Source organism: Melanotaenia boesemani, chromosome 20 (assembly GCF_017639745.1).
Source record: "Melanotaenia boesemani isolate fMelBoe1 chromosome 20, fMelBoe1.pri, whole genome shotgun sequence".
NCBI lineage: Eukaryota > Metazoa > Chordata > Actinopteri > Atheriniformes > Melanotaeniidae > Melanotaenia > Melanotaenia boesemani.
Window position 1 is genome coordinate 29,526,697 of NC_055701.1, and position 20,584 is coordinate 29,547,280.

Sequence of the window (20,584 nt, forward strand, 5' to 3'; positions counted from 1 at the left end):
TGGGGTTTCGATCGCCTTCGCTTATGTCACTGTCTACAGCTACAGGCAGCTAATGGCCTAGCGATTCCACGTCCAACTATTTGGAGCTGGACGTGCAACTGTGTGGCAAAGTGATGCCCCGGTGTGGGATTCTTGTGGTTAAGGACCCTCCCGGTATGGGGCCTTCAGTCCCTGGAGTCTTGGTGATGAACATGATCCAAGGGTGTTATCAGGATCTCTTTGGCACTTTCGGTTCATCTCTTTTTGACTTGTGCCCTGTTACCCAAGTTCCTGGTCCAGTGATTGCATCACTGCAGCAGTGCCATCAATCAGCAACCTCCATTCAGGAGAAATCCGCTGGGGCAGTGGGGGTTAGGGGAAGGCGCGTGGTGTGCATACCTGGAAGAGTGATGAAATTCGTGGTCAGCACCTGTTCAGAGACATACTCTGGCCAGAGTGTGCTGTTCGAACCCCCTGAGTCGGGGTTGCCTGCGGGGCTCCTAGCTTCGCCATGTCTGGTACGGGTTACCCGGGGCACTGTTTATGTTCCGGTTGTTGATGTGGGGACAACAGAGGTTCTTCTTCATCCCAGAACCAGGTTGGGATCACTAGGTGCCATCCAGGTTGTTAGTTTACCCACAGGGGAGACCAAAGTTGGGTCCTCGCTTGCCACGGTTTCTTCTCAGGCCGCGGCCACCCCAGAGTTGAGTGGGGTCGTTGGACCTGTCTGTATTTTCCGAGCCGGATCAGGCTAGGGCAAAGGCGTTGCTCTATAAATATCAGTTCGTGTTTTCGACTTGGATTGTACTAATTTGTTCCGGCAGAGGTACCGTCGCATCCCGCCCTCTGAGTACGAGACAGTAAAGGCGCATATAAACCAACTGCTGGAATCTCAAGTTATTAGGGAGAGTAGCAGCCCTTATGTGCAGTACTGCTAGCTCTTGGGGAGTCTGCTCGATTGGAATGCCTTTTTGCATGTAGGGTGGCTCCCTGCTCATGGCTTTCTTTATATGCTGCAGAGGGAGAGCGCCATTTGGTTTCCCTCCGTCCCCTCCAGGATTCACTGGCACTGCACCGGTGGTGAGTCCGCAGACTAATCTGGACCAGCATCCTGTAAATCAGGTTAAAATTATTGTTTTGTTTTTTTAGGGTGCTGGACATTGCAGATCTCCGGCCGGACTCATTAATCCCTGCCGGCCCTGCTGTTTTGGCTTACTATGTCTATGTTTGGGTTTTAAGAGACTCTCCAAGAGCATTCCAGTGCTCGTACACATGTTTGAGGTTTCCGGTTCATTTGCTGTATAGGTCCGGCCTACATGACCGTCTGGACCTTTCTGGATTCCTTTGTTTTAGTGCACAGTCCTTTTATTTATTCAAAGTACTTTGTGGGCATTTTTAATTGTTTTATGAAGTTTAAATTGTTTATTGTGGGTTTTTAACATTTTATTTGTATGCAGGTGCTGGGACCTGAGGCAGCTCCCCTGATGCTGGTGGTGGCTTTTCTTCAGTGTGTAGAGCACGGGTGGTTTGGTTTGTTTCTCCTGTTTGGTTTAATGCTGCTGCTGGTCCCAGCCCCATACTTTTAGTAAGATTGGTTTTATTATTTTGTGCCCAAATAAATAGTGTTTAACCTTGAACTGTCTCTGCCCAGTGGTGTATAAAATGAACCTGTGTGCCCAACTACACTGTTGGAGGTTAGTGTTCCTGGAGACAGGCCCTTTCTCCGGGTGGCGTTGTCGAGCAACATTTCCCCGTGGCTATTCACTGGCCATCTAGACCCATCACCAACTTCATAACGCCACATGACATTAAAGGTTGAGCGAACTGTTGCGCACATACTCCTGCTATTAAAATGTGTTTCTGTCAGTTTACCCACTGAGTTGTTTTCATGCTGCTCTTGTGTAAAATAATGACAGTTTTACGGTGAAAGAGAGACCTTTTTACCAGGATCTGTGTGTTACGCATCCAGCCGATCTTTGGAACCGTCTGTGAGTTAGAGGTGTGTGCATGGTAGAAATATGGAGTCAAAGATCACCTGGATTGTTGGTATCAATACTTCTCCAGTTCATCTGTCCCCCACCCCCTAACGTTTGCTTCCTCAGCTGTTCCGTTCAGTTTACTGAGAATCTTACTGTGGTTTACCAGCTGTGCCGAATCCTGCGTGTTTTTTAGATATCTGGCAACTGTAGATGTTTGCAAGGCCCTCTTTGACCTGAGAGTCAAATGCCCCTCGTGCATGAACTCACATGAAGACAAACGCACACACACACACATTTTCAGTGCCTATTTGTATTTTTACTGCAGTTATTCATGTTAACTACTGTGAGACTTTTTACAGCTAACAAAGTGTAAAATGAAGATTTGGTGGTGATTAATGGCTTTTGTATTATTTTAGGAGCAGTGAAAACAGACAGGTCAAATTTGAACCCTAAAGTAAGGGGTAGGGTGTGAGCACGACAGGAGGGTTATTCTATCACACCAAGAATCCAAAAGGGGGTCTGACCCGGTACTTGTGAATGGTAAGTGTAAATCGATTAATCCTTTTCTTCCCTTGGTGCACCAATACTTCAAGACAAATATTCCAGAAACAATCTGGCCCAACTGTGAGCAGTTTTCTTTTGGGAATTTTTGGGATTTGCTGCAAAATACAGGTTAACAGTTGTGCTACACTTTTTTTTTTTCACACCGTCTGCTCTGCTACATGTGATGGTCGTCTGCAGCCTCGGCCAGCCCTGGTGCAGCCACACCACACCGTACACCAGACAAGGTGAGCTCAGCTCTCAGCTGACGTTGTTTCTGAAATGAGCTTTTTTCCTGCAAACAGAGAGGGTGGCTTGCTGTGACAGCAAAACCTAAAACAAATGCTACAGCTGCTGATGTGGAGAAAGGAAATTCAGACTAAAGACAGACTGCAGTGACAGATGACTAATAGGACGTGTGCATGTCCCGTGGGTCCTCCAGCCCTGCCCCAACATGAATAATGTATGACAGGGTAGAGGGGGAGCTGTATCAGAGCGTCTCCTGCCTCTGACGCCTTCCTCCTCTCTGTATCACGTTTCTGACCGAGGAGATGCAGATGCTCAGGTAAGAGACTGGAAACTGGCTGCATATATACACACCAGTTGGTTCAGTCACTTTAAGTTCTTGTACAGGTATTCCTCCACCACCTCCACCTCTTCTCCCAGGATGTAAACAGTGTTTTGTTTACTCCTGTTCCTCCTGAAGTCAACAATCATCTGTGTTGTTTGTGTTCAGGATGAGGTGATTGTTTCTGCTCCATCTCACAGGCCGAGTGACCGCTTCTCGTCCTTCACTGATACTCCCCACAGCTGCAGAGTAATCAGAGTATTTCTGTAGATGACAGGACTCAGAGTTGGATTGGAGGTCGGAGGTGTCCAGTGTGGAGAGAAGTGGTGGGAGTACAGTTCCTTGTGGTGTTCCAGAGCTGCTGACCACCATCTCAGACACACAACCTCTGGTCTGTTAGCGAGTCATCAATCCAGGTGATGGTGGAGTTTTCCACCTGGAATTTATGGAGCTTCTCACATAACAGAGCAGCTGAATTGTGTTAAAAGGACGTGAGAAATGAAAGATCATGATCCTCAAAGTGCTGCCTGATTGGTCCAGATGAGAGAGGGCTCTCTGAAGCAGGTAGATGACGGCATCTTCAATCCCAAGAACGTTATGATAAGCAAACTGGACTGGCTCCTGAAAGTCATTTCTACCTGGGAGTTTTGTTTTAAATGAAAACATTAGTATTAATTATATAACATGCAGAACTTCTCGTCCATCATCTCTACATTCAGGAAAAAGTGAAAAGTTTAGAAAAGTTTTTTTTAACCAATCTGTGCGTTCAGATGGATTTTGGTTCACATTGAAAACTATTCAACCATTTTATGTTTTAGAAAGAATCTGAATGATTTTTCTGCAGGTTTTCTGAACTGAGTAGAGCAAAGAAATGGTGCAGTGGAGAAGGACACTAATGTATGTTGACACTAATGCTGCCAGATAAATCGGACGGGTGGGTCCTAAATTCCATGAACATTATTGACATGTAGAGATCTAAGCAGACCAGACGACGGACTACAACTAAGTTATTTGAGGCTTGACTTGAACTTGCAAAAAATGTCTTATGAACATTTCTTTGACGAACCTTCCAGTCCTTCTTTTTTAAAAAATATGACCAAGGAAACATGATTTTTGATGATCCTGGCTCACCAACTAATACATGTAAGACAGCTCACATTATATTCCCTCAGCTTTCTGTGATTATAACTAATAATAAATCCATTCCTCTTCCTGGATGTATTATATTACATTACTACCCTTCACTTTCCTGTCTAGATTCCCACAGGGGCCACATCAAACCATTATCTGTGTGGAAGCCATGTTTATTTTCTCCCAGTAGCGAGGGATAATGCGACAGTTCAGCCTTTCTTTGTTAAGTGCATCATCATACAGAAAGTGGTATTTCAGAGTCAATATTCTACTAAACAGTTCTAATGTGGCATCTAAACATCTCTAACTCTGCCTCTTTGTGCAGCTTGAAAGTCTGTTTCCCATCTCAAAACGATGGGAAAATGAAAAAAAAGTGTACCTTGATCTTTATATGACCAGATATCTATCAGAGTGGTGCATGTTTGGGTGTGTCGAAGGAAAATAATGACTTTTCTTTCATTTAGAATAAAACTGTTGTTCTAATCCAATGACCCTTCCACACTTTAACTACTTATCTTACTGCTCATTGACCATCTCCAAGATTCCCAGAGAATGGTCTGAAGAACAGAAAATATCCAGCGAGCAGTAGTTGGTTGGTGTCAGAGGAGAATGGGCAGACTGGTTGGAGATGATAGAAAAGCACTGGTTCCAACCACGGTCTACAGCAGGGCTATTCAATTCGGTCCTACGAGGGCCGCAATCCAACAGGTTTTCCATGTATCCCTGCTTCAGCACACGTGCATCAAATTAAATGGATCTAACAGCCAATCAAGTTCTGCACAATAACTAATTAATTTGGGTCAGGTGTGTTGAAGCAGGGATACATGGAAAACCTGCTGGATTGCGGCCCTCGTAGGACTGAATTGAATAGCCCTGGTCTACAGGATAGCACCTCTGAGCACGCAAAAGCTTTCAGCTTAAAGAGTTCAACATTTACCAGATTTAATAGAGCACACTGGGAAAATTATGGATGCAGACAAATACCTCAGCCTTGGCCACCCGCCTAAAGAGGTACACGAGAGAAATTGAAGCAAGGCGAATAAACCGGCTGTTCTCATCTCAACCAGCTAAATTGTACTGTCAGTGGCAGGGTAATAACAACAGGGCAGACCCACCAAGGCTGGAGACTGAACAATACTGGAAAAGCATATGGGAGAAGGAGGCATCACACAACAGCGGTGCACAGTGGCTGATGGATCTAAGAGCAGACCACAGCAACCTTCCTGAACAAGAACCAGTAACCATCACAGTGGCAGACATTCAACAAAGAGTCTCAGGTATGAAAAACTGGACAGCACCAGGGCCTGACATGGTTCACACCTACTGGCTGAAGAAGCTAACTGCACTCCATGAGCACCTGGCAGCACAAATGACCCAGCTGCTAAAGGATGGGACCCACCCTGAATGCCTAACTGAAGGCCGGACAGTCCTGATCCAGAAGGATCTCCTGAAGGGAACAGTTCCATCCAACTCTCGGTCAATAACCTGTCTCCCCACCACATGGAAGCTCATGTCAGGCATCATAGCGGCTAAGACAAGTGGGCACATGGAACAATACATGAGGACAGCACAGAGGGGCATTGGTAAAAATACCAGAGGAGCAAAACACCAGCTACTGGTAGATAGAACAGTCGCTCGGGACTGCAGAACCAGAAATACCAATCTGTGCACTGCCTGGATTGATTACAAGAAAGCCTGTGACTCAATGCCACACACATGGATCATGGAATGCTTGGAGATGTATAACATCAACAGGACTCTAAGAGCCTTCATTGCAAACTCGATGCGGCAGTGGAAGACCACCTTTGAGGCCAACTGTAAGTCAATTACACAAGTGTCCATCAAATGTGGCATATACCAAGGAGATGTCCTGTCCCCTGTGCTGTTCTGCATAGGTCTGAACCCCCTCAGCCAAATAATCACCAAGACTGGCTATGGATACCGACTCAGGAATGGGTCCACCATTAGTCACATCCTCTACATGGATGACATCAAGCTGTACTCCAAGAGACATTGACTCACTGATCCACCCAACCAGGTTCTATAGCAATGACATCGGAATGTCATTCAGACTTGGGAGGTGTGGGCGGATGGTGACAAAGAGAGGGAGGGTAGTCCATACAGAAGGGGTCTCACTCCCAGACGGCAGAATAGCAGACACTGAGGACAGCTACAAGTACCTTGGAATCCCACAAGCAAATGGCAACCTTGAACAGGCCACAAGAAAAGCAGCCAAAGCCAAATACCTCCAACGAGTAAGGCAAGTCCTAAGGAGTCAGCTCAATGGCAAGAACAAGGTCCAGGCAATTAACAGCTATGCCCTGCTGGTCATCAGATACCCTGCGAGAATAATAAGCTGTCCAAAGGAAGAGATTCAGACCACAGATGTGAGAACACGAAAGCTCCTGACCATGCATGGAGGGTTCCACCCCAAATCCAGCACCCTGAGACTGTACACTAAGCACAAGGAAGGAGGCAGCGGGCTAGTGAGTGTCAGAACCGCTATCCAGGATGAAACATCCAACATCCTTGAATACATCAGGAAGATGGCCTCAACGGACGAAGTGCTCGGTGAATGTCTCAGGCAGTGGAAAACAGATCATGTGGTGATGGAGGAACCATCATGGGAGGAAAAGCCCCTCCATGGGATGTACCACCAACAGATAACTGAAGTGGCTGATATGGAGAAATCCTACCAATGGCTAGAAAGGGCTGGACTGAAAGACAGCACAGAGGCACTGATCATAGCTGCACAGGAGCAGGCCTTGAGCACCAGAGCAATAGAGGCCCAGATCCACCATACAAGACAAGACCCCATGTGCAGACTATGCAAAGAGGCCCCTGAGACAATCCAGCACATAACTGCAGGGTGTAAGATGCTGGCAGGGAAAGCTTACAAGGAGCGTCATAACCAAGTGTCTGGTATAGTGTACAGGAACATCTGTGCGGAGTACAGACTGGAAGCCCCGAGGTCAAGGTGGGAAACACCCCCGTGGTAGAGGATAACTGAGCTAAGATCCTGTGGGACTTCCAGATCCAGACCGACAAAATGGTAATGGCAAACCAGCCGGACATTGTGGTGATGGACAAACAGCAGAGGAAAGTCTTTGTGGTTGACATCGCAATACCAAGCGATGCAACATCAGGAAAAAGGAACATGAGAAACTGGAGAAATACCAAGGCCTGAAAGAAGAACTTGAGAAGGCCTGGAAAGTGAAGGCAACAGTGGTGCCTGTGGTCATCGGAGCACTTGGGGCAGGAACCCCCAAACTGGAAGAGTGGCTACAGCAGATCCCAGGACACACCTCAGACATCTCGGTCCAGAAGAGAGCAGTCCTAGGAACAGCCAAGATACTGTGCAGAACCCTCAAGCTCCCAGGCCTCTGGTAAAGGACCCAAGCTTGGATGGATGAGAGACCGTCCACGAAGGGCGAGGGGGCAATTATATATATATATATATATATATATATGTGTGTGTGTGTGTGTAACTCAAAAAAATGAGGTGGACATCTGTTCAATGTGTAAGAAATTAATATGTTTCCTGGACATGATTCAAATTGATTTGGATTTATGACACAATATAGACTGGACATGATTTTAACATCTGTGTTTAGTTCAAAATGATAAATTCATATGGTAAACAGCTGGAGTGGTAATATCTTGTTGTATTTTATATATATATATATATATATATATATATATATATATATATATATATGTATAAAAAGGTGTGTGTGTGTGTGTGAGGCAACCAAAGACTTTAAGGGAACCAAATAAATATCCTGATAAATTGTCACACTAGTGAAAGTCAGAAAATGTTGCAGAGGAAACAGCTGAAGTGATTGTAGCTTCCACCTCTTGAACAAAGTGACAGGACAAGCATCTCGTACTAAATCAGCGTTGTTTTCCTCACCTTCCTTTTTATTTTATAACTTCTTCACACCACCCAGAAACTAGACTGGAGGATTATTAACCTTCACAACTCAGATGTGAAGCTGTAGTTCAGTGATTTCCGTGTGCAGCAAAACAAACAAGAGTGGGAATTTCTAATTTAAACCCTAAAAAAAACCTGAAAAAATCTATGAAGTTTTCAGAGCAGTTTTTGGAGAGGACTCTTTTGTCTGCTAAGGATCTGAAAAGGAAGTAAATTTGTCCTCGGGCTCCTGTTAACTTTTAATAAAAAATTTAATCAGAATGTCAAAGTTCTTCAAGAGAAATACAAAACTCCTCCTACAAAGGGTGACCCAACCACAATGGTGGCCAGGGCAAAAAAAAAGTCCATAATTACCCACAAGGGTTAAAAAGTCTAAGTGATGCAGCCCCTTGGGGACTGACGGGAACAAAACAACTGACTGCAACCCAACTGGAACCAATCAAGAGCATGGCAATCAGCGTGTTGTTGTACCAAAACGTTTTAGCTAATAGCTTAAAGGGAATTCAAATGTTTAAAACATGCAGGATAAAGATTCCCAAAGGAATGTAGTCAAATCAGGGCATGGACATACCTCATGATCTGACCACTATCCCGAGGTTTGACGTATTTATCATTTTTTCCAATAAAAGGTCATCATTTCTGCCATGGCTCCAGTTTCCTCTTGTCCCTTTTGCTTTCTCTAAACCTAAATGGTCCAGAGTTGCTGTACATGAGCAGCAGACATAAAAGAAGTCATTTCAGTTCTCTACCATCCTCAAGAAAGCAGCTCAGCGTTTCTCTTATCATCTTCTTTAACAAAGATGCAACACACCTCCCTTTATTAGGAAAATAGAAGAAAATTCTTTCCTACAATTCCTTGTGGCCACAACTTTCAAAGTGCCACTCGTTATGTTTATCCAGTTGTACTAATTGGGATTTAGGTGGATAAATATGAGGACAGCCGTGTGAGCAGCGTGATTCCCTTCTGTGCGTTTTCTTTTCCTTATTATTATCACAAACAGATAAGAAGGTAGTAGTTTGTTATATCTTGATATATTAACAAGAAATACTGTCTCTGAGTAACACTATGATCATATTGCATAAAAAAAGCTTTTTTTTTTTACTGAACATGTGTAGTTTCTGACCTGCATCCTCACCTTGTCTCCCAGTACTACAGGGAGGAACCTTGGAGTTATTCTGGACCAGGATCTCTGTGATCCCCAGCTCTGGTCCACAATGCCCATTAACCTGCAGGCTGCGTTCCAACTGCAGGTCTTGAAGCTCAAATCCTATTTTTTTTTTTTTTTTTTTTGCAGCCGTTCACCTCATCATGTCACTGCGACCTTCATCGTGCTGATGTGTGACGGCATGCGGCCCTGAAATGACACGCATGCGCAGAGGATAACACAACGTCACGTAGTATGTACGGATGTAATGGATGCTTCACGTTTATCCATGTAGAAGTACCGGTCCACTCTGAACCGATAACATGATGCCCACTAGGTGAATGAAAGAAGGAGATGGAGTGAAAGGAGAACACAAATGTTAACCGTGGCCTTTTGTGGAGCAGTGGCTCCGCCTTCTGACAGAGGCATGAACAGACAATGCAGCCGAGTTGGTCTGCAGAGTCCTGGACAGGTCCAGTTTTACCAACCCGCACCTGATAGGATGATCACCAAACCCGACCTGCACGCTAACACATGCTAACTGTAAATACACCCCGTCCCTCCTCCACTACTTTACTTTGCTTCATTCGTTTGTATATTTAAAGGGATGCTGGTGTTTAGTCGTCATTTCCATTTACAGTAAAAAAGAAAACAGTAAATATTGTGAAACAGCAGAATTGTGATACGACTTCTGTGACGTCAAAGTCAGATGAAACACAACATGAAGGTTCAGACAGAGGTCGCTTCGATTCCACAGATCGGATACGTAGCTCGTCTAGGACCACAGGAATGTGGCCTGGGTCAGATTTTAAAAAATCAGATTAGCGTCGTTCAGATGGTCATTAAAAGATCCGGTTGAGTCATATGAGCAAAACCACCAGAACCGGGCTGCAGGGAATGATCCAAATCAAACACAGCTGATTCAGATTCAGATCTGACTAGACCTGCACTAGACTGGTACTAAGTCATTAATCTGAGTCAGGTGTGTTGAAGCAGGGAAACACTGAACGTCTGCAGGACAGTGGGCCTGGAGGACCAGAGTTTGGAATCTCTGCTTTAACTCACATATACAGTAGTAGCGGTTTAAAAGTTCCCATCCAAGCTGAAAGCCAGCCGAATACCTGCCGGCTTCCAGCCCAGTTCCATTCCAGTTCCAGCCAGCTGCCTTCCAACTTCCAGCCGCCAGAGAGGCCCCCTCCTTCTCCTGGGAGTGTCGATGTTTTAATCAAACTCCACCCATTCCTTGTAATATAGGGTAGACCCAGAAGATGGCGCTTCTCTCACAGACTTCTCATCGCCCGTAGTCTGTCAGATTTTATCTGAATTTACACTGACCGGCAGAGGCACCACTCAAAGCACCTCTGATGGCCAGTCACAATTCATAAAAATGCATAAAACTTAATACAAATCATCGTTTGACGTGGAATGTGAAATTGTAACATGCTTGTGCGCTGCCAATTGTTTTATTCAGAAATGAATGCTAGTAGGTTAATAAAACCTTTCAAATACTGGATCACAGCCCCTAGCTCTATTCTCAATAGGATGTATTTATCATACTGATTAATCTTTTAATATTAGCATTATTAACATAGACAAATCAGATTTGGATCAAGCAACACAGAATCTGTTTGAGGTAGCTAGGAAGGGTTATTTTATTCTCATATTATTTATTTCACCTCCATAAGAAGACAGGGCGACAGATAAAAGCCCCACGCAGGATCGGAGATAATTTCTTCCACTTCAATGTGTCTAATCGCGGGGGGACATCCAACACTCGCTGTGCTGCGACTTCCTGCTCGCCGGGAATCCCGATTACGTCACCCCTCCAGGTGGGCTATTCCCCGACACGCTCTGATTACCATTCCAAAAGGTACTGTATGCAGCCCCCAACTTGAACATGCGCCTTCTTCAACATTCGCACTTGCTCCAGAAAATTACCATCTCTTAGGCTCCTCCACCACCACTTTGACTGTGGATTGATACGTAAATGAGCCGCAATGAGGCAGCTGAACAAGTGACCCAGTTTTGTGATTGTTGCACATTGGGTAAGAGTGGTCAAACGAGTCCAGTTTGTGTTGTCATGCTACCAGAAATTCAGTAGGCTAGTCGGTCCTAATGCAGTGAATTTCCATGTTAATGTTGCCAAATTCAATAGCATAGCAAGAGATGAAAAAAGAAACAACGATATTTCTTCAACATGTTAACCAAAATATTTACCTCTTAAAGCATAAACCAAGTATTTACAACAAGCAGTGTGCTTTTTAACGTTAACGTGTGCCATAGCCTACTGCACCGCTGTTCCTCCTTCCAAGTCTTCTTTTTTATTATATTGTTGTTTTATCATCTGAATATACTACAACAACACAGAGAAAATATATGAAAGTTTATTTTACGCTGGTATTTGCGCAGCAGAGTTTTCTGCCGCCGGATTTGTAGTCCAGGAACGGAGAACACAGCTGCTGCCAGGAAAGGTGGATTACATTTTGTTAAAGCACAGCAATCTCCGAGTAGCCTATTATAAATACCCTCTCAGTGGCAAAATAAAACACACTGGTCTGGTTTAGTCTTCACTCTGAAATGGTTCAGTCAGAGGAATATAAAGCTGTTTTAAAAATGTTGAGCAAGCTTAAAATAAACATTCATAGGCTATCTATGTGTTTTAGATTAACACAATGATAAAACAACAATAGGCTATAATAATGGAAAAGAAGCGGTGCAGCATGGCAATGATGCGTTAATGGCTCGGGTCGCGGGTTAAACATCAGTCTGGTTCGGATTTAAATGGAATAAATACATTGGTGACGAGTCAGGTTCGGGAGTCATTCTAACGGGTTAGAGCAGGTATGCGTAGCAAAACAGAACCGTGCAGGACTCTGCTCTAAGCAGTTCGGACTTGGTTGACCTGGAACCATTTGACAATAAAATCTGGAGCCATCCTGCAACGCGCTCGCTTAGGCGTCCAGTTAAACCGTGTTTATTCAACCAGTCCCTACTTCATTGCATTCATTCTTTCCTCATAGCCTACGTGCACATTTTTTTTTCAAGATTGTTTATGTCAGTTTTGTTTTGGAAAATGAAAAAGGAGTCTTTGCGCAGAACTTATAACATTATTCTAATCTTACCACTTGCCTATTTTATTATTGTGTATTTTTGTAATAACATGTAAATTCACTGCATAGGAACCAACTAGTCTACTGAATTTTGTGTGACAACACTAACAGAACTGTTTTGACAATGCAACAATTACAAAACTGCGGCTCATTTACTTATCAATCCATAGTCAAAGTGGTGGTGGAGGAGCCTTGGAGATGGTAATTTTATGGAGCAAGTGCGAATGTTGAGGAATTTAGCCTTTGTTCAAGTTGTGGGCTGCATATATGCAGCCCACAACTTGGTATACCTTTCAGAATGATAATAAACAGAACAAGACACACCAAACCAGGAGCTAAGACCACGAAGTTCAGCATCATGCTTATCTATCTTTGGCGTTTTTACACCAACATTTTTATACACTGGATAATGATAATAATTATCGATTAAAGTCACGGATAAAACTGCTGTTGTTAAAACACACCCATCTCTTACAAAATCTAAAATGTAAAACAAAAAAAACAACAAACAAAAAATCTGGATCACTGTAGAAATATCTTTATTCATTGCTGATCATCTGGCCATTGAAGCGTTTTTATTTGGAATTGGGAACAAATATTTTCCACCCTGTTATATTCTGTTCCACTCTGTTATGTTCCATTCCACCCTGTTAGTAAGGTGTTTTTTAATTTTTTTTTTTTTTTACTAAAAACATTGAGGACTGTGAACCTTGTTGCACCATATTAGGAAGTGAGGAACATTAAATTGATTTTGCTTTTCTGTTCCCAGGTCAAAAGGAATGTAATTATCTCTCATTTGAAATACTTGATTATGCTTTCCTTCTTGCCTTTGTGGAAACAGAAACGTGATAATCTCTCACTTGAAAGCAAGCTGGGCGTACAATAGTGTGATGACGATGAAAACTCACATGACCAATGCTGAATAAAGGGTACATGAAAATGTGAGAAATGGTCAAAAGCACAAATACCGTTTGTGGTGAGTGAAACTATACAGCACAGTCCACAAGGCTCTTTTCAAGCACACTCCTCCCCCCAAGGAGTATGCTTGAACAGCTAACGGCAGGTAATGGCTGTGTTTACAAATGTAAAGGTGCTAACTGTTGGCCATTGAATTGTTAATTTCAAACCGGGCAGCCTTTTGGTTGTACTCTGGGCATGGTAGAGGGGTAAGAAATCTCTGGGTTTTCTAGTGTTAAACACTGGAAGCGTCGCCAGCGGTCTTTTGATGACCGCCAGTCACGCTACCATGCTTATAGTGTATTAAAAACTAAACGGCTGAACCTGGTATTTTAGGACTTTTATTATATAGTTGTTGTCTATAGTTTTACCTGCTTACTTGTTTGGAAAAGTAAACACATCAATATTTACGAGCAGTTTAGCACGTCTAAACTTCCACAGAGCCGCTCAGGGAGACTCTTTCTCAGCCAAACTGTCGTATATCACGGCTATGGAGTTGTAATAAATGGCCGCCCTACTCTGCTTCTGATTGGCTGTAAGATCACAAACCCTGTGTGATGATAGGCTGCTGGTTCCTGTCATTCCTACCAGCCTTTGCGCATGTGCCTGCTTCAGACAGCGGGCAGGCAGCTGTCCCACCACTGAGACACAGCTGTATGACGTTTTATCACGTTTTATCACTAGATCGCTATGACTAAAATCCAGGGACACTTCATTTCACAGTATAAACCATTTATTTACTTATCTACTTAGGATAATAGCACTTTGAGGCCAAATTCAGAATATAGGTTGGGCTGGGTCCGGACTTTTGTGATCCCTGCTTTACACATTATCAGTATTATGTTATTTTTACCTGCCGATATTACGTTATGATTTTGTCAATATTCAGTTATGCAGCAGCTGTATCAACCCCCACTGTGAATAACTTACGTTGCAGTCAAATGACCGCTGGCGGCGCTCCTCGGGATGTTTAGAAAGCTCGCTGCTAGTGACATTCACCACTTAGCCGACTTGAGGAGGTTGTGCTTTGCCTCATAACACCATTAGCTACACATGTCGGCTTTTTTGATACATTTATTTGACGCCATTTTCAAATCAAATCATTTTTTAAATGTTGGCAAAAATGCAACAAATGAGCGACACAGCTCATTATAAACTGTTTAGAGAGCAGCAAGATCAAATCACTGCTCCTCCCCGTGGACAAAAGAGGGATTGCAGCTGTTTTTTTACTTGGGCTGCTTAGGGGCAGAGCCTCGCTGACGACGTCATTGCGGGGGATTACATTACCCCCACAGACCTGTGAAGGATCGGCCAAGGACCAGTCAAGGACCAGTCAAGAACCAGTCAAGGACCCATCATGGAAACAGGGGAACTTTTAAACCGCTACTACTGTAAAACAGGTTCCTAGGACCACCTTCTTCCACAACGGGACATTCCCAGAATGAGGAGCATCCTGTCTCAGAGTGATGCAGGAAAACAGGTCCATGGATTTGTTCCTTCCAGGTTTACTGCTGGTTCCTGGAGGTACTAAAGTAAAACAGGAGGCAGAACCTCCAGTTTTCAGACCCTCTCTGTGGAACTGGTTCCCAGTTTAACTTCAGGAACCAGAACCTTTCCACCTTCAGATCATCTTCTAACTTTCCTTCCTGATAAATCTTATAGCAGGTCTGGCCTGGTGACCCTGATCCATCCTCTAGTCCCGCTGCCATAGGCCGAGGCTGCTGGGAGACGTCCTATGATAAAACATCTGACGTTGTTGTTCATTCATTCTTCTTTGTCAGCAGGAATCTCTGGATTAGAGTTCTGCTGCTGGTTCACCCTCTTTCCTGTCCTCTCCACCCGTAACTGGTCCAGGAAGATGGTCATGCTTCCTTGTTGTGATGGGAGTTTTCCTTCCTGGTTCTGGTCCTGGTGGAGGTTTTCCTCCTTGTGCAACTCAGGATGGAGGACTGAATGAAAGAGAAGTTCTGATCCAGTTCGCTGCTTTTCTTATGAACTGACTGATATGAGAACAAAATTTATAAGTTGGACCAAGGTGGGTTTGTTTAAATTAGATTGAACTGGACTTCTGTGGGTGGATTGTCATTTCAGAGCAGCTGTTTTCCTTCTGAACGCTTCCTCCCACCTTTCCTTCATCCAACAATCTTTTCCAATGACGTCACAGAGAAGAGCTTCGGAGAAGATGTTAGCGGATCGTTTTCTGAATATTTGACCTTTGGCGTGTGTGATAGTGGGTGTGGCATCTCCCTCCTGACCTCCACTGACTTGCACACCTGTGCATCATTTTCTCATCAGCAACAACCTCCGCTTTCCTTCGTGCTTTCTCACCAGCCATCGTCCTGCCAGGCATTCAGCCTACCGGCAGACCAGCCACATGATCTGAAAATCTCATCTTTAAGAAAATGTCAGGAACTCCAGACCATGTGTTGTTCCACTGATGAGTTCACCAAGTCAGAAAGTTCTCATGAATGAAGGAATGAGGGAGGGAAACATCATCTAACCAGCTGCCAGGTGCCATGCATGAAGAATGAAAGGTAAAGCTGGGCCCTAATGGGCCAACATCCGCCTGGAGTCAGCTGTCTGCATGTCTGCTGCTCAGGTTGTCCTGCAGTGCTGCATCCTGATAGCTCTGTTCAGTGTCCCTGCCTCCGCTCAGCCACACAGACCCACAGCAAGAATCTACGAAGGAAGCTGCAGCCAGATGATAATTCACTTTATTCAGCAAGTGGTGAACATATCCAGGAAAAATCGGAGTGAAATCTTCACTAATGACTCATTTTTAGCACAAACTGTCGAACATAAGAGCAAAAATGCAGCAAGAAAAGCAGATTTACTTCTTTTCCTTCACGTAATTGAATTTAAGGTTTTGTTATAATGCTTGAGTTTGATTCTTGATTAATGAATTTAGTGTAATTCAGAATTTTCTGCTCCAGGAGGTTCATCATTTTGTTTCTGAACATCAGTCAGAAACAAAAATCCTGGACTGAGAGACAAAGAAAGAAGAGAGAAGATGAGAAAGAGCTGAAAGTAAGACTGTAGTTGGAGAAAAAGAAGCCTAAAAGGAACGAGAAGAAAAAGCTAGAAGAGAAAGAGATGAGAAGGTGAGAGCCGAGGCTGAACGGTGAATCTTCCCATCACAGAACACGCTAAATGTTTAAATCTGTTTACATGACAAACAAAGGAAAATTACTCTACCTCTAACGGACAAATGATCTCATCCTTCATCCAGCTTCATTAAATCATGGTTCTTTCTCTTTAACCACATTTATGAAAGTGTGTCTCCTTCAAAACTACTTGAGACTCCTTTAATTTGCCTTCTGTCCATTAGCTGCTGTTGTCTGTAGTTTATTTTCACCGAACATGTTACATGCAGATAAACACCATGAATCACACAAAAAAGCTGGACAACAGATTAAATCAGGAATTTATACACACAGAAGCCTAAAAATGATCAAAAGCATTACATCTGCTCAAAGGGAAAGAGAAACAGAATGAAGAGAAGTGAAGGTCATGGTCTGGTTGAAGAAGAAAAGATGTCACAGCAGCTGAACTGCAAATGTTTCCGTGTCCTAAACGCCCGAAACATGAACCAAATATCACGCTAAAAACATGCTAATCCAGTTAGCATATGACCGCCAACTGAAATAAGTTCAGCGAAGAGGAAGACTGGATGGAGTTATTCTAAGTAATATTGTTCTCATCGTGGTGGTGTTGCTGTAGTATCATAAAAGTCAGATTAAAATCCAGTCGGGTTAACGTGAGATGGGACCAAGTTTAGACCTAAAGGCTTGTTTAGCCTCCCTCACTTATCAGGATGGATTTAATCCCACATGGGCTTTGTAACAGGAGAAGACCACACCCAGTTTAACCTTCCTCGCCTCTCCTCTGACAGCTCGTGTGCATCGCTGCGACTGCTCAGCCCTGTTTAACGGCCATGGACATGGTTACATCATATCCTGTGGAGTGGAAAATGAAGGCGTTGGGCGAGCAGTGAGTTAACCACTCGTACTGCAGATTTCCTTCTCCTTGTAGCCAACAAGAAAATGTCCATTTTCAAACCTTTTCCCCCACACTTCCCTCTCCTTCCCAACACTGTATTTCTTTTTATTCTTTATGTGTTCATCTTTAGAGTAAAAGTCTAGTTCTGATAACTTTCCTCTGTATTTGAGGAAAGGAAAAACCTGGAAATGAAGCAACTTTTTCAGCCTTGAACTGCAGTTGTTCTGCATAACAGGAAAACTTAGCAATAACAGCAAGTGTTTCAATGATTTACCGTTACAAATGAGAGCAGAAACCTGGATTTTAAACTGAAAAACAGCTCAGTTTTTGCAGTAGGGACAAGTAAAAAAAGGATCATATACAAAAGGCTGAAAGCAATGAAACTGGTGATCTAACAGCAAACACATGAATAATTAAAAAAGCGCCGGGTTGAAAGTGTTCAGCAAGTCAGAGGAGGTAACAAACAGTAAAATGGTTCTGTTCTGAGGATGCACAGAATTACTGAGCAAAAAAGAGATTTTAAACCAGGGTTGTCAAACATGTGGCCCAGGGGCCAAAACCAGTCGCTAGAGGGTCCAGTCCGGCCTGCAGGATGAATACGAAAAATAAACAAACTTCAGTATTTTTCCATGTAACATTGCATTTTCTATGCTTAAATATAAAACATTTCCAGGGCAGGAGGAGAACTTCTTCTATATTTTCCATCTTTCTGACCTAATAGACGTGAGTTCAGTTTGTATGATGAGGTGAGTCGATTCAGGTGCTCAGCATTACCACATGCATGTGGAAATGTACATTTAAAATAACTTCTAGAGCTTGAAAAGTTATCACGAGATGAAGTGATTAAAGGTCGGGCAGGAGGTCCTGGAAAAACGGCTGGAGCAGGCTGCTTCTGGAAAATACACAATTCAAAAGTCCCACACCCCTTTCTGCCCCGAAGCCACGCCTCCACAGCACAGAAACGAGAGATGCTTGTCGCCGAGGGTTCAGCATCAACTGGCTAACCTTCGCTAGCGCTTTCCTCGTGGTGATGTTTGTATTTTAGTTGAGTCGCCAAACCGCACACACCACCACATCCACCTGGAGAATGAATCATGCCGACAGCCCGCAGCTAGTGCCAACGTCGCTCCACAAGAAATGGAGGGAAAAAACTGGCAAAAAGTGGTATAGTGTGTCCCCAGCTTAGCCCGGTAAACCAACACTGCCTTTTGACCAGTTCGTTTTGTCCTCTAACTGCCTGTTAAAATGACTATTGAATATGAGTATTCTCCAAAAGTCATGAAGACATAATGTTATCTCACCTATCAAGAAGTAGCTCTTGCTCTGCTCTCCTTCAGCTTTTCTTGGAAGTGGCCTTCTCTTAAACAATTTGTCTCCATGTCGGCACCTTTTTTGCCCTAATGTCCCGGACGTTGACGTGTTTGATGTAGTAAGCTAGCCAAGCTCTAGCCCGTGCTGCATTGCCTCTACAAGTGATTCAAGCCTCTGGGAGTGTATGATTCGTGCACGATTTGTGCATGAGAGGGGTTGTGGGGGTGGTTTGATAGACATATCACCAACCCATCTTACAGAGCAGGTCGGTTAAAACGACTGGATGGTGTTCAGTCCCGTCTGTTCCACAGGTGACTACATTTTTTTATTTTTGTGTTCGAGCTTTTAATTCATTGGCTGCAGTCGGGGTGTGAAACAGATTTTAAGCAATATAGTAAAAATGCTCCTGGAAAGCATCTCCTACCCTGCCTTTAAACGTCTGGTGATTTTGAAGATCAGCTGTGATTGTAAGTCATTACGTGTTTGTAAATGATAAAATCAGGAAAAATAAAGCTGAAACTGCACCTTTTAAATTTCAGGATCTTAATCGTTTTCTAAAACACAAGTTAATCAAATGTAAACATCGTGATGATGCAGTTGTATTGCTTTGCTCTAAAATAAAAGGAAAATTTAGGACTTGTCATTATTATATTGTTACTATGCTGTTATTTTACTGGTCCAGCCCACTTGCGACCAGATTGTGCTGAATGTGCTGGACTAAAATCAGCCCTGGTTTGAGCCATAATCTCACAGTGGTAAGATTGATCAAGCTGTTCATTTCTTTAAAATGATCAACATTAAATAATAATAATAATCAACACAGGACCAACAAACACTTCAGCTATGCTCACTTCCAATTTTCCTTCAGATTTAAGTGGTTTGAAACGTAATCTGTTTCCTGCATGAACGATCATCTGATTGTTCACACGTATGAGCTTTAAATGACTTTCAGTGATGCCATGTCACTCCCAGCAGCTCTCTGGGAGGATTGCTCCTGACTTTACCTGTTGGACTGAGCAAAGACTTCATCCAAATCCTAGCATTAAAACTGCAGTGAAACGGAGCAGAGACTGGAGAGCAGGATTTCCCCGCATATGAAAAACAAAGGAGGATGGATGGTGTGGATCAGGGCAGCAGAGGTGTTGGCCTCTCCGTATGCAGCAGGCACAGCCAGCCTTCTGCAGAGCAGGCCTCCTAACAAAAGCTGAGAGACAAGACTGGGAGTCACCTCCCTCTGCTGCTACCCCTCTTTTTCTCCTTTTCCCTCCCTTCTCTGCCTTGCATCCTTCTGACAGCTTTAGCCCATCAAAGCAGCATTCCAGGAAGGATTAAACACACATACTTCTTTCCTGCATGAACTGTAAACATGAGGTGGACACAGAGCAGCTTGAAAAGTACATACCACATCTCTCCTCTTCCTCTCCTCCAGAGCGCTTATTCCCTTTCCTCCCCTCTTCCTCTTCTCTGTTAGATGCTGGAGGCAAAGAAGAAGAAGGTTCTTTTGGTGGTGACAGTCCCACTGCAGAGAGGAGAAGCTAGCAGAGGGAGCTAAAGCTAACTAGCCACCAGCTCAGTATGGGACGGTGGGGCAGTTAGATGGGAAGGATGATGGTGGTGATGATGCGGTACCTTTCAGTATAGAAACAGAGTGAGAGAGAGAAAGAGAGAGAAACAGGGGGGCACCCTGTTACCTTGGAGACTGAGATGATGTGATGGAGGAGGTGGAGCTGAGCTCTGATTGGCTGACAGGGTGTGGTGCTCCCCTTCCTGGGGGAGTATGGGAGGAGGAGGAGGGGGAGGATGACAAAGCAGAGGCTGGGATGTGAGAAGCAGATGCTTTTTCTTGTTCTGCGCTCACAAGGAGAGAAAAAAATGCACAAAGATAACATGAAATCATCAACGCCCCCCACTGGACACATATAGAAGTGCAG

At 43.8% G+C, this 20,584-nt stretch overlaps 1 protein-coding gene across 1 annotated transcript in view; it reads right to left on the reverse strand.

Moving 5' to 3' along the window:
- akap6 (A kinase (PRKA) anchor protein 6) overlaps positions 1 to 20,273 on the reverse strand; it is a 315,131-nt gene extending 294,858 nt beyond the window's left edge. Inside the window, exon 1 of the mRNA XM_041971385.1 lies at positions 20,056 to 20,273. The gene's annotated coding sequence lies outside the window, so the exon portion shown is untranslated. The remainder of the gene's footprint in view (positions 1 to 20,055) is intronic.
- Between the last annotated feature and the right edge of the window lie 311 nt (positions 20,274 to 20,584).